Genomic DNA, 25121 nt, shown 5'->3' with positions numbered 1-25121 from the left:
AAGACACTATGTGGCTGGTATTGTTATGGGGACACTATGTGGCTGGTATTGTTATGGGGGACACTATGTGGCTGGTATTGTTATGAAGATACTATGTGGCTGGTATTGTTATGGGGACACTATGTGGCTGGTATTGTTATGGGGAAACTATGTGGCTAGTATTGTTATGTGGGAAACTATGTGGCTGGTATTGTTATGGGGGACACTATGTGGCTGGTATTGTTGTGGGGGACACTATGTGGCTGGTATTGTCATGGGGAAACTATGTGGCCGGTATTGTTATGGGGGACACTATGTGGCTGGTATTGTTATGGGGGGCACTATGTGGCTGGTATTGTCATGGGGACACTATGTGGCTGGTATTGTTATGGGGGACACTATGTGGCTGGTATTGTTATGGGGGACACTATGTGGCTGGTATTGTTATGGGGGGCACTATGTGGCTGGTATTGTTATGGGGGGCACTATGTGGCTGGTATTGTTATGGGGGACACTATGTGGCTGGTATTGTTGTGGGGGACACTATGTTACTGGCACTGTTCTGGGGGGCTATGTGGCTGGTACTGTTATTGGGGGATCTGTATGGTTGCTACAGTTATGGCCGGCACTATGGGGCTGGCAGCAGGATACAGAGGTCTAGTACTGAGCCTTTTTGACAGGGGCACTTTAAATTACAGTCCCATGTGTGAATCTGTAAAGACAGAGAGGGTGCATGATGGGAGTTGTTGCGCAGGGAGGGTGCATGATGGGAGTTGTTGCGCAGGGAGGGTGCATGATGGGAGTTGTTGCGCAGGGAGGGTGCATGATGGGAGTTGTTGCGCAGGGAGGGTGCATGATGGGAGTTGTTGCGCAGGGAGGGTGCATGATGGGAGTTGTTGCGCAGGGAGGGTGCATGATGGGAGTTGTTGCGCAGGGAAGGTGCATGATGGGAGTTGTTGCGCAGGGAAGGTGCATGATGGGAGTTGTTGCGCAGGGAGGGTGCATGATGGGAGTTGTTGCGCAGGGAGGGTGCATGATGGGAGTTGTTGCGCAGGGAGGGTGCATGATGGGAGTTGTTGCGCAGGGAGGGTGCATGATGGGAGTTGTTGCGCAGGGAGGGTGCATGATGGGAGTTGTTGCGCAGGGAGGGTGCATGATGGGAGTTGTTGCGCAGGGAGGGTGCATGATGGGAGTTGTTGCGCAGGGAGGGTGCATGATGGGAGTTGTTGCGCAGGGAAGGTGCATGATGGGAGTTGTTGCGCAGGGAGGGTGCATGATGGGAGTTGTTGCGCAGGGAGGGTGCATGATGGGAGTTGTTGCGCAGGGAGGGTGCATGATGGGAGTTGTTGCGCAGGGAGGGTGCATGATGGGAGTTGTTGCGCAGGGAAGGTGCATGATGGAAGTTGTTGCGCAGGGAGGGTGCATGATGGGAGTTGTTGCGCAGGGAGGGTGCATGATGGGAGTTGTTGCGCAGGGAGGGTGCATGATGGGAGTTGTTGCGCAGGGAGGGTGCATGATGGGAGTTGTTGCGCAGGGAGGGTGCATGATGGGAGTTGTTGCGCAGGGAGGGTGCATGATGGGAGTTGTTGCGCAGGGAGGGTGCATGATGGGAGTTGTTGCGCACGGAGGGTGCATGATGGGAGTTGTTGCGCAGGGAAGGTGCATGATGGGAGTTGTTGCGCAGGGAGGGTGCATGATGGGAGTTGTTGCGCAGGGAGGGTGCATGATGGGAGTTGTTGCGCAGGGAGGGTGCATGATGGGAGTTGTTGCGCAGGGAGGGGACATGGTGGGGTTCTGGCTGTAAGGGCCACACAGTTTGTCAGGCGGGCTCCTACACATTACATGCCATAACCATATGACGCTTCTATGAAGTCTGGTGACCCTACCTGGGCGTGTACTGGGTGAGAGAGTTGGGGTCTAGATCATGAGGGACAGAAGAGCTGGCAGGAGACTACGGACAGTGAGGTTGTTGTACTGACAGGAGCTGACAAGTGATGTTACAGACAGCGGGCACACTAGGTGAGGGGGATCCTCTAAGCCCAAGGTTCGGGTGGACACAAGAGCCACAGCCGTCAGTACAGCAGGCGAGTGTCGATGTGGGAAACAGGCAGCAGAGTTACTGGAAGGCACGTACACACAGGTGAAGTCCTGAAGACCACTGACAGGCAGCAGAGTTACTGGAAGGCGCGTACACACAGGTGAAGTCCTGAAGACCACTGACAGGCAGCAGAGTTACTGGAAGGCGCGTACACACAGGTGAAGTCCTGAAGACCACTGACAGGCAGCAGAGATACTGGAAGGCGCTTACACACAGGTGAAGACCTGAAGACCACTGACAGGCAGCAGAGTTACTGGAAGGCGCGTACACACAGGTGAAGTCCTGAAGACCACTGACAGGCAGAAGAGTTACTGGAAGGCGCGTACACACAGGTGAAGTCTTGAAGACCACTGACAGGCAGCAGAGATACTGGAAGGCGCTTACACACAGGTGAAGACCTGAAGACCACTGACAGGCAGCAGAGTTACTGGAAGGCGCGTACACACAGGAGAAGTCCTGAAGACCACTGACAGGCAGCAGAGTTACTGGAAGGCACGTACACACAGGTGAAGTCCTGAAGACCACTGACAGGCAGCAGAGATACTGGAAGGCGCGTACACACAGGTGAAGTCCTGAAGACCACTGACAGGCAGCAGAGTTACTGGAAGGCGAGTACACACAGGAGAAGTCCTGAAGACCACTGACAGGCAGCAGAGTTACTGGAAGGCGGGTACACACAGGTGAAGTCCTGAAGACCACTGACAGGCAGCAGAGTTACTGGAAGGCGCGTACACACAGGAGAAGTCCTGAAGACCACTGACAGGCAGCAGAGTTACTGGAAGGCGCGTACACACAGGTGAAGTCCTGAAGACCACTGACAGGCAGCAGAGTTACTGGAAGGCGCGTACACACAGGTGAAGTCCTGAAGACCACTGACAGGCAGCAGAGATACTGGAAGGCACGTACACAGGTGAAGTCCTGAAGATCACTGACAGGCAGCAGAGTTACTGGAAGGCACGTACACACAGGTGAAGTCCTGAAGACCACTGACAGGCAGTAGAGATACTGGAAGGCGCGTACACACAGGTGAAGTCCTGAAGACCACTGACAGGCAGCAGAGATACTGGAAGGCGCGTACACACAGGTGAAGTCCTGAAGACCACTGACAGGCAGCAGAGATACTGGAAGGAGGGTACACACAGGTGAAGTCCTGAAGACCACTGACAGGCAGCAGAGATACTGGAAGGCGCGTACACACAGGTGAAGTCCTGAAGACCACTGACAGGCAGCAGAGATACTGGAAGGCGCGTACACACAGGTGAAGTCCTGAAGACCACTGACAGGCAGCAGAGATACTGGAAGGCGCGTACACACAGGTGAAGTCCTGAAGACCACTGACAGGCAGCAGAGTTACTGGAAGGCGCGTACACACAGGTGAAGTCCTGAAGACCACTGACAGGCAGCAGAGTTACTGGAAGGCGCGTACACACAGGTGAAGTCCTGAAGACCACTGACTGGCAGCAGAGATACTGGAAGGCGCGTACACACAGGTGAAGTCCTGAAGACCACTGACAGGCAGCAGAGATACTGGAAGGCGCGTACACACAGGTGAAGTCCTGAAGACCACTGACAGGCAGCAGAGATACTGGAAGGCGCGTACACACAGGTGAAGTCCAGAAGACCACTGACAGGCAGCAGAGATACTGGAAGGAGGGTACACACAGGTGAAGTCCTGAAGACCACTAACCGGCAGCAGAGTTACTGGAAGGCGCGTACACACAGGTGAAGTCCTGAAGACCACTGACAGGCAGCAGAGTTACTGGAAGGCACGTACACACAGGTGAAGTCCTGAAGACCACTGACAGGCAGCAGAGTTACTGGAAGGCGCGTACACACAGGTGAAGTCCTGAAGACCACTGACAGGCAGCAGAGTTACTGGAAGGCACGTACACACAGGTGAAGTCCTGAAGACCACTGACAGGCAGCAGAGTTACTGGAAGGCGCGTACACACAGGTGAAGTCCTGAAGACCACTGACAGGCAGCAGAGATACTGGAAGGCGCGTACACACAGGTGAAGTCCTGAAGACCACTGACAGGCAGCAGAGTTACTGGAAGGCGCGTACACACAGGTGAAGTCCTGAAGACCACTGACAGGCAGCAGAGATACTGGAAGGCACGTACACACAGGTGAAGTCCTGAAGACCACTGACAGGCTGCAGAGTTACTGGAAGGCGCGTACACACAGGTGAAGTCCTGAAGACCACTGACAGGCAGCAGAGTTACTGGAAGGCGCGTACACACAGGTGAAGTCCTGAAGACCACTGACAGGCAGCAGAGATACTGGAAGGCGCGTACACACAGGTGAAGTCCTGAAGACCACTGACAGGCTGCAGAGATACTGGAAGGCGCGTACACACAGGTGAAGTCCTGAAGACCACTGACAGGCAGCAGAGTTACTGGAAGGCACGTACACACAGGTGAAGTCCTGAAGACCACTGACAGGCAGCAGAGTTACTGGAAGGCACGTACAAACAGGTGAAGTCCTGAAGACCACTGACAGGCAGCAGAGTTACTGGAAGGCGCGTACACACAGGTGAAGTCCTCAAGACCACTGACAGGCAGCAGATTTACTGGAAGGCGCGTACACACAGGTGAAGTCCTGAAGACCACTGACAGGCAGCAGAGTTACTGGAAGGCGCGTACACACAGGTGAAGTCCTGAAGACCACTGACAGGCAGCAGAGTTACTGGAGGGCGCGTACACACAGGTGAAGTCCTGAAGACCACTGACAGGCTGCAGAGTTACTGGAAGGCGCGTACACACAGGTGAAGTCCTGAAGACCACTGACAGGCAGCAGAGATACTGGAAGGCGCGTACACACAGGTGAAGTCCTGAAGACCACTGACAGGCAGCAGAGATACTGGAAGGCGCGTACACACAGGTGAAGTCCTGAAGACCACTGACAGGCAGCAGAGTTACTGGAAGGCGCGTACACACAGGTGAAGTCCTGAAGACCACTGACAGGCAGCAGAGTTACTGGAAGGCGCGTACACACAGGTGAAGTCCTGAAGACCACTGACAGGCAGCAGAGATACTGGAAGGCGCGTACACACAGGTGAAGTCCTGAAGACCACTGACAGGCAGCAGAGTTACTGGAAGGCGCGTACACACAGGTGAAGTCCTGAAAACCACTGACAGGCTGCAGAGTTACTGGAAGGCGCGTACACACAGGTGAAGTCCTGAAGACCACTGACAGGCAGCAGAGTTACTGGAAGGCGCGTACACACAGGTGAAGTCCTGAAGACCACTGACAGGCAGCAGAGATACTGGAAGGCGCGTACACACAGGTGAAGTCCTGAAGACCACTGACAGGCAGCAGAGTTACTGGAAGGCGCGTACACACAGGTGAAGTCCTGAAGACCACTGACAGGCAGCAGAGATACTGGAAGGCGCGTACACACAGGTGAAGTCCTGAAGACCACTGACAGGCTGCAGAGTTACTGGAAGGCGCGTACACACAGGTGAAGTCCTGAAGACCACTGACAGGCAGCAGAGTTACTGGAAGGCGCGTACACACAGGTGAAGTCCTGAAGACCACTGACAGGCTGCAGAGTTACTGGAAAGCGCGAACACACAGGTGAAGTCCTGAAGACCACTGACAGGCAGCAGAGTTACTGGAAGGCGCGTACACACAGGTGAAGTCCTGAAGACCACTGACAGGCAGCAGAGATACTGGAAGGCGCGTACACACAGGTGAAGTCCTGAAGACCACTGACAGGCAGCAGAGTTACTGGAAGGCGCGTACACACAGGTGAAATCCTGAAGACCACTGACAGGCAGCAGAGATACTGGAAGGCGCGTACACACAGGTGAACTCCTGAAGACCACTGACAGGCAGCAGAGATACTGGAAGGCGCGTACACACAGGTGAAGTCCTGAAGACCACTGACAGGCAGCAGAGTTACTGGAAGGCGCGTACACACAGGTGAAATCCTGAAGACCACTGACAGGCTGCAGAGATACTGGAAGGCGCGTACACACAGGTGAAATCCTGAAGACCACTGACAGGCAGCAGAGATACTGGAAGGCGCGTACACACAGGTGAACTCCTGAAGACCACTGACAGGCAGCAGAGATACTGGAAGGCGCGTACACACAGGTGAAGTCCTGAAGACCACTGACAGGCAGCAGAGTTACTGGAAGGCGCGTACACACAGGTGAAATCCTGAAGACCACTGACAGGCTGCAGAGATACTGGAAGGCGCGTACACACAGGTGAAGTCCTGAAGACCACTGACAGGCAGCAGAGTTACTGGAAGGCGCGTACACACAGGTGAAGTCCTGAAGACCACTGACAGGCAGCAGAGTTACTGGAAGGCGCGTACACACAGGTGAAGTCCTGAAGACCACTGACAGGCAGCAGAGTTACTGGAAGGCGCGTACACACAGGTGAAGTCCTGAAGATCACTGACAGGCAGCAGAGTTACTGGAAGGCACGTACACACAGGTGAAGTCCTGAAGACCACTGACAGGCAGCAGAGTTACTGGAAGGCGCGTACACACAGGTGAAGTCCTGAAGACCACTGACAGACAGCAGAGTTACTGGAAGGCACGCACACACAGGTGAAGTCCTGAAGACCACTGACAGGCAGCAGAGTTACTGGAAGGCGCGTACACACAGGTGAAGTCCTGAAGACCACTGACAGGCAGCAGAGATACTGGAAGGCGCGTACACACAGGTGAAGTCCTGAAGACCACTGACAGGCTGCAGAGTTACTGGAAGGCGCGTACACACAGGTGAAGTCCTGAAGACCACTGACAGGCTGCAGAGTTACTGGAAGGCACTTACACACAGGTGAAGTCCTGAAGACCACTGACAGGCAGCAGAGATACTGGAAGGCGCTTACACACAGGTGAAGTCCTGAAGACCACTGACAGGCAGCAGAGTTACTGGAAGGCGCATACACACAGGTGAAGTCCTGAAGACCACTGACAGACAGCAGAGTTACTGGAAGGCACGCACACACAGGTGAAGTCCTGAAGACCACTGACAGGCAGCAGAGTTACTGGAAGGCGCGTACACACAGGTGAAGTCCTGAAGACCACTGACAGGCAGCAGAGTTACTGGAAGGCGCGTACACACAGGTGAAGTCCTGAAGACCACTGACAGGCAGCAGAGATACTGGAAGGCGCGTACACACAGGTGAAGTCCTGAAGACCACTGACAGGCAGCAGAGATACTGGAAGGCGCGTACACACAGGTGAAGTCCTGAAGACCACTGACAGGCAGCAGAGATACTGGAAGGCGCGTACACACAGGTGAAGTCCTGAAGACCACTGACAGGCTGCAGAGTTACTGGAAGGCGCGTACACACAGTTGAAGTCCTGAAGACCACTGACAGGCAGCAGAGATACTGGAAGGCGCTTACACACAGGTGAAGTCCTGAAGACCACTGACAGGCAGCAGAGATACTGGAAGGCGCTTACACACAGGTGAAGTCCTGAAGACCACTGACAGGCAGCAGAGTTACTGGAAGGCGCGTACACACAGGTGAAGTCCTGAAGACCACTGACAGGCAGCAGAGTTACTGGAAGGCGCGTACACACAGGTGAAGTCCTGAAGACCACTGACAGGCAGCAGACATATTGGAAGGCGCGTACACACAGGTGAAGTCCTGAAGATCACTGACAGGCAGCAGAGTTACTGGAAGGCGCGTACACACAGGTGAAGTCCTGAAGACCACTGACAGGCAGCAGAGTTACTGGAAGGCGCGTACACACAGGTGAAGTCCTGAAGACCACTGACAGGCAGCAGAGATACTGGAAGGCGCGTACACACAGGTGAAGTCCTGAAGATCACTGACAGGCAGCAGAGTTACTGGAAGGCACGTACACACAGGTGAAGTCCTGAAGACCACTGACAGGCAGCAGAGTTACTGGAAGGCGCGTACACACAGGTGAAGTCCTGAAGACCACTGACAGGCAGCAGAGTTACTGGAAGGCACGTACACACAGGTGAAGTCCTGAAGACCACTGACAGGCAGCAGAGATACTGGAAGGCACGTACACACAGGTGAAGTCCTGAAGATCACTGACAGGCAGCAGAGTTACTGGAAGGCACGTACACACAGGTGAAGTCCTGAAGACCACTGACAGGCAGCAGAGATACTGGAAGGCGCGTACACACAGGTGAAGTCCTGAAGACCACTGACAGGCAGCAGAGTTACTGGAAGGCACGTACACACAGGTGAAGTCCTGAAGACCACTGACAGGCAGCAGAGTTACTGGAAGGCGCGTACACACAGGTGAAGTCCTGAAGACCACTGACAGGCAGCAGAGTTACTGGAAGGCGCGTACACACAGGTGAAGTCCTGAAGACCACTGACAGGCAGCAGAGTTACTGGAAGGCGCGTACACACAGGTGAAGTCCTGAAGACCACTGACAGGCAGCAGAGTTACTGGAAGGCACGTACACACAGGTGAAGTCCTGAAGACCACTGACAGGCAGCAGAGATACTGGAAGGCACGTACACACAGGTGAAGTCCTGAAGATCACTGACAGGCAGCAGAGTTACTGGAAGGCACGTACACACAGGTGAAGTCCTGAAGACCACTGACAGGCAGCAGAGATACTGGAAGGCGCGTACACACAGGTGAAGTCCTGAAGACCACTGACAGGCAGCAGAGTTACTGGAAGGCACGTACACACAGGTGAAGTCCTGAAGACCACTGACAGGCAGCAGAGTTACTGGAAGGCGCGTACACACAGGTGAAGTCCTGAAGACCACTGACAGGCAGCAGAGTTACTGGAAGGCGCGTACACACAGGTGAAGTCCTGAAGACCACTGACAGGCAGCAGAGTTACTGGAAGGCGCGTACACACAGGTGAAGTCCTGAAGACCACTGACAGGCAGCAGAGATACTGGAAGGCACGTACACACAGGTGAAGTCCTGAAGACCACTGACAGGCAGCAGAGATACTGGAAGGCATGTACACACAGGAGAAGTCCTGAAGACCACTGACAGGCAGCAGAGATACTGGAAGGCACGTACACACAGGAGAAGTCCTGAAGACCACTGACAGGCAGCAGAGATACTGGAAGGCGCGTACACACAGGTGAAGTCCTGAAGACCACTGACATGCAGCAGAGTTACTGGAAGGCGAGTACACACAGGTGAAGTCCTGAAGACCACTGACAGGCAGCAGAGTTACTGGAAGGCGCGTACACACAGGTGAAGTCCTGAAGACCACTGACAGGCAGCAGAGATACTGGAAGGCGCGTACACACAGGTGAAGTCCTGAAGACCACTGACAGGCAGCAGAGATACTGGAAGGCGCGTACACACAGGTGAAGTCCTGAAGACCACTGACAGGCAGCAGAGATACTGGAAGGCGAGTACACACAGGTGAAGTCCTGAAGACCACTGACAGGCAGCAGAGATACTTGAAGGCGCGTACACACAGGTGAAGTCCTGAAGACCGCTGACAGGCAGCAGAGTTACTGGAAGGCGCGTACACATAGGTGAAGTCCTGAAGAACACTGACAGGAAGCAGAGTTACTGGAAGGCGCGTACACACAGGTGAAGTCCTGAAGACCACTGACAGGCAGAAGAGTTACTGGAAGGCGCGTACACACAGGTGAAGTCCTGAAGACCACTGACAGACAGCAGAGATACTGGAAGGCGCGTACACACAGGTGAAGTCCTGAAGACCACTGACAGGCAGAAGAGTTACTGGAAGGCGCGTACACATAGGTGAAGTCCTGAAGACCACTGACAGGCAGCAGAGTTACTGGAAGGCGCGTACACACAGGTGAAGTCCTGAAGACCGCTGACAGGCAGCAGAGTTACTGGAAGGCGCGTACACACAGGTGAAGTCCTGAAGACCACTGACAGGCAGCAGAGTTACTAGAAGGCGCGTACACACAGGTGAAGTCCTGAAGACCACTGACAGGCAGCAGAGATACTGGAAGGAGGGTACACACAGGTGAAGTCCTGAAGACCACTGACAGGCAGCAGAGATACTGGAAGGCGCGTACACACAGGTGAAGTCCTGAAGACCACTGACAGGCAGCAGAGTTACTGGAAGGCGCGTACACACAGGTGAAGTCCTGAAGACCACTGACAGGCAGCAGAGTTACTGGAAGGCGCGTACAGACAGGTGAAGACCTGAAGACCACTGACAGGCAGCAGAGATACTGGAAGGCGCGTACACACAGGTGAAGTCCTGAAGACCACTGACAGGCAGCAGAGATACTGGAAGGCGCGTACACACAGGTGAAGTCCTGAAGACCACTGACAGGCAGCAGAGTTACTGGAAGGCGCGTACACACAGGTGAAGTCCTGAAGACCACTGACAGGCAGCAGAGTTACTGGAAGGCGAGTACACACAGGTGAAGTCCTGAAGACCACTGACAGGCTGCAGAGTTACTGAAAGGCGCGGACACACAGGTGAAGTCCTGAAGACCACTGACAGGCAGCAGAGTTACTGGAAGGCGCGTACACACAGGTGAAGTCCTGAAGACCACTGACAGGCAGCAGAGTTACTGGAAGGCGAGTACACACAGGTGAAGTCCTGAAGACCACTGACAGGCTGCAGAGTTACTGGAAGGCGCGTACACACAGGTGAAGTCCTGAAGACCACTGACAGGCAGCAGAGTTACTGGAAGGCGAGTACACACAGGTGAAGTCCTGAAGACCACTGACAGGCAGCAGAGATACTGGAAGGCGCGTACACACAGGTGAAGTCCTGAAGACCACTGACAGGCAGCAGAGATACTGGAAGGAGCGTACACACAGGTGAAGTCCTGAAGACCACTGACAGGCAGCAGAGTTACTGGAAGGCGCGTACACACAGGTGAAGTCCTGAAGACCACTGACAGGCAGCAGAGTTACTGGAAGGCACGTACACACAGGTGAAGTCCTGAAGACCACTGACAGGCTGCAGAGTTACTGGAAGGCGCGTACACACAGGTGAAGTCCTGAAGACCACTGACAGGCAGCAGAGTTACTGGAAGGCGCTTACACACAGGTGAAGTCCTGAAGACCACTGACAGGCAGCAGAGTTACTGGAAGGCGCGTACACACAGGTGAAGTCCTGAAGACCACTGACAGGCAGCAGAGATACTGGAAGGCACGTACACACAGGTGAAGTCCTGAAGACCACTGACAGACAGCAGAGTTACTGGAAGGCACGTACACACAGGTGAAGTCCTGAAGACCACTGACAGGCTGCAGAGATACTGGAAGGCACGTACACACAGGTGAAGTCCTGAAGACCACTGACAGGCAGCAGAGATACTGGAAGGCGCATACACACAGGTGAAGTCCTGAAGACCACTGACAGGCAGCAGAGACACTGGAAGTCGCGTACACACAGGTGAAGTCCTGAAGACCACTGACAGGCAGCAGAGTTACTGGAAGGCGCGTACACACAGGTGAAGTCCTGAAGAACACTGACAGGCAGCAGAAATACTGGAAGGCACGTACACACAGGTGAAGTCCTGAAGACCACTGACAGGCAGCAGAGATACTGGAAGGCGCGTACACACAGGTGAATTCCTGAAGACCACTGACAGGCAGCAGAGTTACTGGAAGGCGCGTACACACAGGTGAATTCCTGAAGACCACTGACAGGCAGCAGAGATACTGGAAGGCGCGTACACACAGGTGAAGTCCTGAAGACCACTGACAGGCAGCAGAGTTACTGGAAGGCGCGTACACACAGGTGAATTCCTGAAGACCACTGACAGGCAGCAGAGTTACTGGAAGGCGCGTACACACAGGTGAATTCCTGAAGACCACTGACAGGCAGCAGAGATACTGGAAGGCGCGTACACACAGGTGAAGTCCTGAAGACCACTGACAGGCAGCAGAGTTACTGGAAGGCGCGTACACACAGGTGAAATCCTGAAGACCACTGACAGGCAGCAGAGTTACTGGAAGGCGCGTACACACAGGTGAATTCCTGAAGACCACTGACAGGCAGCAGAGTTACTGGAAGGCGCGTACACACAGGTGAAGTCCTGAAGACCACTGACAGGCAGCAGAGTTACTAGAAGGCGCGTACACACAGGTGAATTCCTGAAGACCACTGACAGGCAGCAGAGATACTGGAAGGCGAGTACACACAGGTGAAGTCCTGAAGACCACTGACAGGCAGCAGAGTTACTGGAAGGCACGTACACACAGGTGAAGTCCTGAAGACCACTGACAGGCAGCAGAGTTACTGGAAGGCGAGTACACACAGGTGAATTCCTGAAGACCACTGACAGGCAGCAGAGATACTGGAAGGCACGTACACACAGGTGAAGTCCTGAAGACCACTGACAGGCAGCAGAGTTACTGGAAGGCGCGTACACACAGGTGAATTCCTGAAGACCACTGACAGGCAGCAGAGATACTGGAAGGCGCGTACACACAGGTGAAGTCCTGAAGACCACTGACAGGCAGCAGAGATACTGGAAGGCGCTTAGACACAGGTGAAGTCCTGAAGACCACTGACAGGCAGCAGAGATACTGGAAGGCGCGTACACACAGGTGAAGTCCTGAAGACCACTGACAGGCAGCAGAGTTACTGGAAGGCGCTTAGACACAGGTGAAGTCCTGAAGACCACTGACAGGCAGCAGAGATATTGGAAGGCGAGTATACACAGGTGAAGTCCTGAAGACCACTGACAGGCAGCAGAGTTACTGGAAGGCGCTTAGACACAGGTGAAGTCCTGAAGACCACTGACAGGCAGCAGAGTTACTGGAAGGCGTGTACACACAGGTGACGTCCTGAAGACCACTGACAGGCAGCAGAGATACTGGAAGGCGAGTACACACAGGTGAAGTCCTGAAGACCACTGACAGGCAGCAGAGTTACTGGAAGGCGAGTACAAACAGGTGAAGTCCTGAAGACCACTGACAGGCAGCAGAGTTACTGGAAGGCGCGTACACACAGGTGAAGTCCTGAAGACCACTGACAGGCAGCAGAGTTACTGGAAGGCGCGTACACACAGGTGAAGTCCTGAAGACCACTGACAGGCAGCAGAGTTACTGGAAGGCGTGTACACACAGGTGACGTCCTGAAGACCACTGACAGGCAGCAGAGATACTGGAAGGCGAGTACACACAGGTGAAGTCCTGAAGACCACTGACAGGCAGCAGAGTTACTGGAAGGCGAGTACACACAGGTGAAGTCCTGAAGACCACTGACAGGCAGCAGAGTTACTGGAAGGCGCGTACACACAGGTGAAGTCCTGAAGACCACTGACAGGCAGCAGAGTTACTGGAAGGCGTGTACACACAGGTGAAGTCCTGAAGACCACTGACAGGTAGCAGAGTTACTGGAAGGCGTGTACACACAGGTGAAGTCCTGAAGACCACTGACAGGCAGCAGAGTTACTGGAAGGCGCGTACACACAGGTGAAGACCTGAAGACCACTGACAGGCTGCAGAGATACTGGAAGGCGAGTACACACAGGTGAAGTCCTGAAGACCACTGACAGGCAGCAGAGATACTGGAAGGCGAGTACACACAGGTGAAGTCCTGAAGACCACTGACAGGCAGCAGTGTTACTGGAAGGCGCTTAGACACAGGTGAAGTCCTGAAGACCACTGACAGGCAGCAGAGTTACTGGAAGGCGCGTACACACAGGTGAAGTCCTGAAGACCACTGACAGGCAGCAGAGATATTGGAAGGCGAGTACACACAGGTGAATTCCTGAAGACCACTGACAGGCAGCAGAGTTACTGGAAGGCGCGTACACACAGGTGACGTCCTGAAGACCACTGACAGGCAGCAGAGTTACTGGAAGGCACGTACACACAGGTGAAGTCCTGAAGACCACTGACAGGAAGCAGAGTTACTGGAAGGCACGTACACACAGGTGAAGTCCTGAAGACCACTGACAGGCAGCAGAGTTACTGGAAGGCGCGTACACACAGGTGAAGTCCTGAAGACCACTGACAGGCAGCAGAGATATTGGAAGGCGAGTACACACAGGTGAATTCCTGAAGACCACTGACAGGCAGCAGAGTTACTGGAAGGCGCGTACACACAGGTGACGTCCTGAAGACCACTGACAGGCAGCAGAGTTACTGGAAGGCACGTACACACAGGTGAAGTCCTGAAGACCACTGACAGGCAGCAGAGATACTGGAAGGAGCGAACACACAGGTGACGTCCTGAAGACCACTGACAGGCAGCAGAGATACTGGAAGGAGCGTACACACAGGTGAAGTCCTGAAGACCACTGACAGACTGCAGAGTTAATGGAAGGCACGTACACACAGGTGAAGTCCTGAAGACCACTGACAGGCAGCAGAGTTACTGGAAGGCGCGTACACACAGGTGAAGTCCTGAAGACCACTGACAGGCAGCAGAGTTACTGGAAGGCGCGTACACACAGGTGAAGTCCTGAAGACCACTGACAGGCAGCAGAGTTACTGGAAGGCACGTACACACAGGTGAAGTCCTGAAGACCACTGACAGACTGCAGAGTTAATGGAAGGCGCGTACACACAGGTGAAGACCTGAAGACCACTGACAGGCAGCAGAGTTACTGGAAGGCGCGTACACACAGGTGAAGTCCTGAAGACCACTGACAGGCAGCAGAGATACTGGAAGGCGCGTACACACAGGTGAAGTCCTGAAGACCACTGACAGGCAGCAGAGATACTGGAAGGCGCGTACACACAGGTGAAGTCCTGAAGACCACTGACAGGCAGCAGAGTTACTGGAAGGCGCGTACACACAGGTGAAGTCCTGAAGACCACTGACAGGCAGCAGAGATACTGGAAGGCGCGTACACACAGGTGAAGTCCTGAAGACCACTGACAGGCAGCAGAGTTACTGGAAGGCACGTACACACAGGTGAAGTCCTGAAGACCACTGACAGGCAGCAGAGTTACTGGAAGGCGCGTACACACAGGTGAAGTCCTGAAGACCACTGACAGGCAGCAGAGATACTGGAAGGCGCGTACACACAGGTGAAGTCCTGAAGACCACTGACAGGCAGCAGAGATACTGGAAGGCGCGTACACACAGGTGAAGTCCTGAAGACCACTGACAGGCAGCAGAGTTACTGGAAGGCGCGTACACACAGGTGAAGTCCTGAAGACCACTGACAGGCAGCAGAGATACTGGAAGGCGCGTACACACAGGTGAAGTCCTGAAGACCACTGACAGGCAGCAGAGATACTGGAAGGCGCGTACACACAGGTGAAGTCCTGAAGACCACTGACAGGCAGCAGAGTTACTGGAAGGCGCGTACACACAGGTGAAGTCCTGAAGACCACTGACAGGCAGCAGAGATACTGGAAGGCGCGTACACACAGGTGAAGTCCTGAAGACCACTGACAGGCAGCAGAGATACTGGAAGGCGCGTACACACAGGTGAAGTCCTGAAGACCACTGACAGGCAGCAGAGATACTGGAAGGCGCGTACACACAGGTGAAGTCCTGAAGACCACTGACAGGCAGCAGAGATACTGGAAGGCGCGTACACACAGGTGAAGTCCTGAAGACCACTGACAGGCAGCAGAGATACTGGAAGGCGCGTACACACAGGTGAAGTCCTGAAGACCACTGACAGGCAGCAGAGATACTGGAAGGCGAGTACACACAGGTGAAGTCCTGAAGACCACTGACAGACAGCAGAGTTACTGGAAGGCGCGTACACACAGGTGAAGTCCTGAAGACCACTGACAGGCAGCAGAGATACTGGAAGGCGAGTACACACAGGTGAAGTCCTGAAGACCACTGACAGACAGCAGAGTTACTGGAAGGCGCGTACACACAGGTGAAGTCCTGAAGACCACTGACAGACAGCAGAGTTACTGGAAGGCGCGTACACACAGGTGAAGTCCTGAAGACCACTGACAGGCAGCAGAGATACTGGAAGGCGCGTACACACAGGTGAAGTCCTGAAGACCACTGACAGGCAGCAGAGTTACTGGAAGGCGCGTACACACAGGTGAAGTCCTGAAGACCACTGACAGGCAGCAGAGATACTGGAAGGCGCGTACACACAGGTGAAGTCCTGAAGACCACTGACAGGCAGCAGAGATACTGGAAGGCGCGTACACACAGGTGAAGTCCTGAAGACCACTGACAGGCAGCAGAGATACTGGAAGGCGCGTACACACAGGTGAAGTCCTGAAGACCACTGACAGGCAGCAGAGATACTGGAAGGCGCGTACACACAGGTGAAGTCCTGAAGACCACTGACAGGCAGCAGAGATACTGGAAGGCGAGTACACACAGGTGAAGTCCTGAAGACCACTGACAGGCAGCAGAGATACTGGAAGGCGAGTACACACAGGTGAAGTCCTGAAGACCACTGACAGACAGCAGAGTTACTGGAAGGCGCGTACACACAGGTGAAGTCCTGAAGACCACTGACAGGCAGCAGAGATACTGGAAGGCGAGTACACACAGGTGAAGTCCTGAAGACCACTGACAGACAGCAGAGATACTGGAAGGCGCGTACACACAGGTGAAGTCCTGAAGACCACTGACAGGCAGAAGAGTTACTGGAAGGCGCGTACACACAGGTGAAGTCCTGAAGACCACTGACAGGCAGCAGAGATACTGGAAGGCGTGTACACACAGGTGAAGTCCTGAAGACCACTGACAGGCAGCAGAGTTACTGGAAGGCGCGTACACACAGGTGAAGTCCTGAAGACCACTGACAGGCAGCAGAGATACTGGAAGGCGCGTACACACAGGTGAAGTTCTGAAGACCACTGACAGGCAGAAGAGTTACTGGAAGGCGCGTACACACAGGTGAAGTCCTGAAGACCACTGACAGGCAGCAGAGATACTGGAAGGCGCGTACACACAGGTGAAGTCCTGAAGACCACTGACAGGCAGCAGAGATACTGGAAGGCGAGTACACACAGGTGAAGTCCTGAAGACCACTGACAGGCAGCAGAGATACTGGAAGGCGAGTACACACAGGTGAAGTCCTGAAGACCACTGACAGACAGCAGAGTTACTGGAAGGCGCGTACACACAGGTGAAGTCCTGAAGACCACTGACAGGCAGCAGAGATACTGGAAGGCGAGTACACACAGGTGAAGTCCTGAAGACCACTGACAGACAGCAGAGATACTGGAAGGCGCGTACACACAGGTGAAGTCCTGAAGACCACTGACAGGCAGAAGAGTTACTGGAAGGCGCGTACACACAGGTGAAGTCCTGAAGACCACTGACAGGCAGCAGAGATACTGGAAGGCGTGTACACACAGGTGAAGTCCTGAAGACCACTGACAGGCAGCAGAGTTACTGGAAGGCGCGTACACACAGGTGAAGTCCTGAAGACCACTGACAGGCAGAAGAGTTACTGGAAGGCGCGTACACACAGGTGAAGTCCTGAAGACCACTGACAGGCAGCAGAGATACTGGAAGGCACGTACACACAGGTGAAGTCCTGAAGACCACTGACAGGCAGCAGAGATACTGGAAGGCGCGTACACACAGGTGAAGTCCTGAAGACCACTGACAGGCAGCAGAGATACTGGAAGGCACGTACACACAGGTGAAGTCCTGAAGACCACTGACAGGCAGCAGAGATACTGGAAGGCGCGTACACACAGGTGAAGTCCTGAAGACCACTGACAGGCAGCAGAGATACTGGAAGGCGCGTACACACAGGTGAAGTCCTGAAGACCACTGACAGGCAGCAGAGATACTGGAAGGCACGTACACACAGGTGAAGTCCTGAAGACCACTGACAGGCAGCAGAGATACTGGAAGGCGCGTACACACAGGTGAAGTCCTGAAGACCACTGACAGGCAGCAGAGATACTGGAAGGCGCGTACACACAGGTGAATTCCTGAAGACCACTGACAGGCAGCAGAGATACTGGAAGGCGAGTACACACAGGTGAAGTCCTGAAGACCACTGACAGGCAGCAGAGTTACTGGAAGGCGCTTAGACACAGGTGAAGTCCTGAAGACCACTGACAGGCAGCAGAGTTATTGGAAGGCGCGTACACACAGGTGACGTCCTGAAGACCACTGACAGGCAGCAGAGATACTGGAAGGAGCGTACACACAGGTGAAGTCCTGAAGACCACTGACAGACAGCAGAGTTACTGGAAGGCACGTACACACAGGTGAAGTCCTGAAGACCACTGACAGGCAGCAGAGATACTGGAAGGAGCGTACACACAGGTGACGTCCTGAAGACCACTGACAGGCAGCAGAGATACTGGAAGGAGCGTACACACAGGTGAAGTCCTGAAGACCACTGACAGGCAGCAGAGTTACTGGAAGGCGCGTACACACAGGTGAAGTCCTGAAGACCACTGACAGGCAGCAGAGTTAATGGAAGGCACGTACACACAGGTGAAGTCCTGAAGACCACTGACAGGCAGCAGAGTTACTGGAAGGCGCGTACACACAGGTGAAGTCCTGAAGACCACTGACAGGCAGCAGAGACACTGGAAGTCGCGTACACACAGGTGAAGTCCTGAAGACCACTGACAGGCAGCAGAGTTACTGGAAGGCGCGTACACACAGGTGAATTCCTGAAGACCACTGACAGGCAGCAGAGTTACTGGAAGGCGCGTACACACAGGTGAAGTCCTGAAGACCACCGACAGGCAGCAGAGTTACTGGAAGGCGCGTACACACAGGTGAATTCCTGAAGACCACTGACAGGCAGCAGAGTTACTGGAAGGCGCGTACACACAGGTGAAGTCCTGAAGACCACTGACAGGCAGAAGAGTTACTGGAAGGCGCGTACACACAGGTGAAGTCCTGAAGACCACTGACAGGCAGCAGAGATACTGGAAGGCACGTACACACAGGTGAAGTCCTGAAGACCACTGACAGGCAGCAGAGATACTGGAAGGCGCGTACACACAGGTGAAGTCCTGAAGACCACTGACAGGCAGCAGAGATACTGGAAGGCACGTACACACAGGTGAAGTCCTGAAGACCACTGACAGGCAGCAGAGATACTGGAAGGCGCGTACACACAGGTGAAGTCCTGAAGACCACTGACAGGCAGCAGAGATACTGGAAGGCGCGTACACACAGGTGAAGTCCTGAAGACCACTGACAGGCAGCAGAGATACTGGAAGGCACGTACACACAGGTGAAGTCCTGAAGACCACTGACAGGCAGCAGAGATACTGGAAGGCGCGTACACACAGGTGAAGTCCTGAAGACCACTGACAGGCAGCAGAGATACTGGAAGGCGCGTACACACAGGTGAATTCCTGAAGACCACTGACAGGCAGCAGAGATACTGGAAGGCGAGTACACACAGGTGAAGTCCTGAAGACCACTGACAGGCAGCAGAGTTACTGGAAGGCGCTTAGACACAGGTGAAGTCCTGAAGACCACTGACAGGCAGCAGAGTTACTGGAAGGCGCGTACACACAGGTGACGTCCTGAAGACCACTGACAGGCAGCAGAGATACTGGAAGGAGCGTACACACAGGTGAAGTCCTGAAGACCACTGACAGACAGCAGAGTTACTGGAAGGCACGTACACACAGGTGAAGTCCTGAAGACCACTGACAGGCAGCAGAGATACTGGAAGGAGCGTACACACAGGTGACGTCCTGAAGACCACTGACAGGCAGCAGAGATACTGGAAGGAGCGTACACACAGGTGAAGTCCTGAAGACCACTGACAGGCAGCAGAGTTACTGGAAGGCGCGTACACACAGGTGAAGTCCTGAAGACCACTGACAGGCAGCAGAGTTAATGGAAGGCACGTACACACAGGTGAAGTCCTGAAGACCACTGACAGGCAGCAGAGTTACTGGAAGGCGCGTACACACAGGTGAAGTCCTGAAGACCACTGACAGGCAGCAGAGACACTGGAAGTCGCGTACACACAGGTGAAGTCCTGAAGACCACTGACAGGCAGCAGAGTTACTGGAAGGCGCGTACACACAGGTGAATTCCTGAAGACCACTGACAGGCAGCAGAGTTACTGGAAGGCGCGTACACACAGGTGAAGTCCTGAAGACCACCGACAGGCAGCAGAGTTACTGGAAGGCGCGTACACACAGGTGAATTCCTGAAGACCACTGACAGGCAGCAGAGTTACTGGAAGGCGCGTACACACAGGTGAAGTCCTGAAGACCACTGACAGACAGCAGAGATACTGGAAGGCGCGTACACACAGGTGAAGTCCTGAAGACCACTGACAGGCAGCAGAGTTACTGGAAGGCGCGTACACACAGGTGAATTCCTGAAGACCACTGACAGGCAGCAGAGATACTGGAAGGCACGTACACACAGGTGAAGTCCTGAAGACCACTGACAGGCAGCAGAGTTACTGGAAGGCGCGTACACACAGGTGAAGTCCTGAAGACCACTGACAGGCAGCAGAGATACTGGAAGGCGAGTACACACAGGTGAAGTCCTGAAGACCACTGACAGGCAGCAGAGTTACTGGAAGGCGCTTAGACACAGGTGAAGTCCTGAAGACCACTGACAGGCAGCAGAGATACTGGAAGGCGCGTACACACAGGTGAAGTCCTGAAGACCACTGACAGGCAGCAGAGATACTGGAAGGCGCGTACACACAGGTGAAGTCCTGAAGACCACTGACAGGCAGCAGAGATACTGGAAGGCGCGTACACACAGGTGAAGTCCTGAAGACCACTGACAGGCAGCAGAGATACTGGAAGGCGCGTACACACAGGTGAAGTCCTGAAGACCACTGACAGGCAGCAGAGATACTGGAAGGCACGTACACACAGGTGAAGTCCTGAAGACCACTGACAGGCAGCAGAGTTACTGGAAGGCGCGTACACACAGGTGAAGTCCTGAAGACCACTGACAGGCAGCAGAGATACTGGAAGGCGAGTACACACAGGTGAAGTCCTGAAGACCACTGACAGGCAGCAGAGTTACTGGAAGGCGCTTAGACACAGGTGAAGTCCTGAAGACCACTGACAGGCAGCAGAGTTACTGGAAGGCGCTTAGACACAGGTGACGTCCTGAAGACCACTGACAGGCAGCAGAGATACTGGAAGGTGCGTACACACAGGTGAAGTCCTGAAGACCACTGACAGACAGCAGAGTTACTGGAAGGCGCGTACACACAGGTGAAGTCCTGAAGACCACTGACAGACTGCAGAGTTACTGGAAGGCACGTACACACAGGTGAAGTCCTGAAGACCACTGACAGGCAGCAGAGTTACTGGAAGGCGCGTACACACAGGTGAAGTCCTGAAGACCACTGACAGACTGCAGAGTTAATGGAAGGCACGTACACACAGGTGAAGTCCTGAAGACCACTGACAGGCAGCAGAGTTACTGGAAGGCGCGTACACACAGGTGAAGTCCTGAAGACCACTGACAGGCAGCAGAGTTACTGGAAGGCGCGTACACACAGGTGAAGTCCTGAAGACCACTGACAGGCAGCAGAGATACTGGAAGGCGCGTACACACAGGTGAAGTCCTGAAGACCACTGACAGGCAGCAGAGTTGCTGGAAGGCGCGTACACACAGGTGAAGTCCTGAAGACCACTGACAGGCAGCAGAGATACTGGAAGGCGCGTACACACAGGTGAAGTCCTGAAGACCACTGACAGGCAGCAGAGTTACTGGAAGGAGCGTACACACAGGTGAAGTCCTGAAGACCACTGACAGGCAGCAGAGTTACTGGAAGGCGCGTACACACAGGTGAAGTCCTGAAGATCACTGACAGGCAGCAGAGTTACTGGAAGGCGCGTACAAACAGGTGAAGTCCTGAAGACCACTGACAGGCTGCAGAGATACTGGAAGGCGCGTACACACAGGTGAAGTCCTGAAGACCACTGACAGGCAGCAGAGATACTGGAAGGCGCGTACACACAGGTGAAGTCCTGAAGACCACTGACAGGCAGCAGAGTTACTGAAAGGCGCGTACACACAGGTGAAGTCCTGAAGACCACTGACAGGCAGCAGAGATACTGGAAGGCGCGTACACACAGGTGAAGTCCTGAAGACCACTGACAGGCAGCAGAGTTACTGAAAGGCGCGTACACACAGGTGAAGTCCTGAAGACCACTGACAGGCAGCAGAGTTACTGAAAGGCGCGTACACACAGGTGAAGTCCTGAAGATCACTGACAGGCAGCAGAGTTACTGGAAGGCGCGTACAAACAGGTGAAGTCCTGAAGACCACTGACAGGCAGCAGAGTTACTGAAAGGCGCGTACACACAGGTGAAGTCCTGAAGATCACTGACAGGCAGCAGAGTTACTGGAAGGCGCGTACACACAGGTGAAGTCCTGAAGACCACTGACAGGCAGCAGAGTTACTGGAAGGCGCGTACACACAGGTGAAGTCCTGAAGACCACTGACAGGCAGCAGAGTTACTGGAAGGCACGTACACACAGGTGAAGTCCTGAAGACCACTGACAGACCGCAGAGTTACTGGAAGGCGCGTACACACAGGTGAAGTCCTGAAGACCACTGACAGGCAGCAGAGTTACTGGAAGGCGCGTACACACAGGTGACGTCCTGAAGACCACTGACAGACCGCAGAGTTACTGGAAGGCGCGTACACACAGGTGAAGTCCTGAAGACCACTGACAGGCAGCAGAGTTACTGGAAGGCGCGTACACACAGGTGAAGTCTTGAAGACCACTGACAGGCAGCAGAGTTACTGAAAGGCGCGTACACACAGGTGAAGTCCTGAAGACCACTGACAGACCGCAGAGTTACTGGAAGGCGCGTACACACAGGTGAAGTCCTGAAGACCACTGACAGGCAGCAGAGTTACTGAAAGGCGCGTACACACAGGTGAAGTCCTGAAGACCACTGACAGGCAGCAGAGTTACTGAAAGGCGCGTACACACAGGTGAAGTCCTGAAGATCACTGACAGGCAGCAGAGTTACTGGAAGGCGCGTACACACAGGTGAAGTCCTGAAGACGACTGACAGGCAGCAGAGTTACTGAAAGGCGAGTACACACAGGTGAAGTCCTGAAGACCACTGACAGGCTGCAGAGTTACTGAAAGGTGCGTACACACAGGTGAAGTCCTGAAGACCACTGACAGGCAGCAGAGTTACTGGAAGGCGAGTACACACAGGTGAAGTCCTGAAGACCACTGACAGGCAGCAGAGTTACTGGAAGGCGAGTACACACAGGTGACGTCCTGAAGACCACTGACAGACCGCAGAGTTACTGAAAGGAGCGTACACACAGGTGAAGTCCTGAAGATCACTGACAGGCAGCAGAGTTACTGGAAGGCGCGTACACACAGGTGAAGTCCTGAAGACCACTGACAGGCAGCAGAGTTACTGGAAGGCGAGTACACACAGGTGAAGTCCTGAAGACCACTGACAGGCTGCAGAGTTACTGGAAGGCGCGTACACACAGGTGACGTCCTGAAGACCACTGACAGACAGCAGAGTTACTGGAAGGCGCGTACACACAGGTGAAGTCCTGAAGACCACTGACAGGCAGCAGAGTTACTGGAAGGCGCGTACACACAGGTGAAGTCCTGAAGACCACTGACAGGCAGCAGAGATACTGGAAGGCGCGTACACACAGGTGAAGTCCTGAAGACCACTGACAGGCAGCAGAGTTGCTGGAAGGCGCGTACACACAGGTGAAGTCCTGAAGACCACTGACAGGCAGCAGAGTTACTGGAAGGCGCGTACACACAGGTGAAGTCCTGAAGACCACTGACAGGCAGCAGAGATACTGGAAGGCGCGTACACACAGGTGAAGTCCTGAAGACCACTGACAGGCAGCAGAGATACTGGAAGGCGCGTACACACAGGTGAAGTCCTGAAGACCACGGACAGGCAGCAGAGATACTGGAAGGCGAGTACACACAGGTGAAGTCCTGAAGACCACGGACAGGCAGCAGAGATACTGGAAGGCGAGTACACACAGGTGAAGTCCTGAAGACCACTGACAGGCAGCAGAGATACTGGAAGGCGCGTACACACAGGTGAAGTCCTGAAGACCACTGACAGGCAGCAGAGATACTGGAAGGCGAGTACACACAGGTGAAGTCCTGAAGACCACGGACAGGCAGCAGAGATACTGGAAGGCGAGTACACACAGGTGAAGTCCTGAAGACCACTGACAGGCAGCAGAGATACTGGAAGGCGAGTACACACAGGTGAAGTCCTGAAGACCACTGACAGGCAGCAGAGTTACTGGAAGGCGCGTACACACAGGTGAAGTCCTGAAGACCACTGACAGGCAGCAGAGATACTGGAAGGCGCGTACACACAGGTGAAGTCCTGAAGACCACTGACAGGCAGCAGAGATACTGGAAGGCGCGTACACACAGGTGAAGTCCTGAAGACCACTGACAGGCAGCAGAGATACTGGAAGGCGAGTACACACAGGTGAAGTCCTGAAGACCACGGACAGGCAGCAGAGATACTGGAAGGCGAGTACACACAGGTGAAGTCCTGAAGACCACTGACAGGCAGCAGAGATACTGGAAGGCGAGTACACACAGGTGAAGTCCTGAAGACCACTGACAGGCAGCAGAGATACTGGAAGGCGCGTACACACAGGTGAAGTCCTGAAGACCACTGACAGGCAGCAGAGATACTGGAAGGCGAGTACACACAGGTGAAGTCCTGAAGACCACTGACAGGCAGCAGAGATACTGGAAGGCGCGTACACACAGGTGAATTCCTGAAGACCACTGACAGGAAGCAGAGTTACTGGAAGGCGCGTACACACAGGTGAAGTCCTGAAGACCACTGACAGACAGCAGAGATACTGGAAGGCGCGTACACACAGGTGAAGTCCTGTAGACCACTGACAGGCAGCAGAGTTACTGGAAGGCGCGTACACACAGGTGAAGTCCTGAAGACCACTGACAGGCAGCAGAGATACTGGAAGGCGCGTACACACAGGTGTAGTCCTGAAGACCACTGACAGGCAGCAGAGTTACTGGAAGGCGCGTACACACAGGTGAAGTCCTGAAGACCACTGACAGGCAGCAGAGTTACTGGAAGGCGCGTACACACAGGTGAAGTCCTGAAGACAACTGACAGGCAGCAGAGTTACTGGAAGGCGCGTACACACAGGTGAAGTCCTGAAGACAACTGACAGGCAGCAGAGTTACTGGAAGGCGCGTACACACAGGTGAAGTCCTGAAGACCACTGACAGGCAGCAGAGAT

Source organism: Phyllobates terribilis, unplaced genomic scaffold (assembly GCF_046119375.1).
Source record: "Phyllobates terribilis strain yellow unplaced genomic scaffold, ASM4611937v1 Scaffold_4__5_contigs__length_816908805, whole genome shotgun sequence".
Classification (NCBI taxonomy): Eukaryota; Metazoa; Chordata; class Amphibia; order Anura; family Dendrobatidae; genus Phyllobates; species Phyllobates terribilis.
This window is presented reverse-complemented; position numbering follows the sequence as displayed.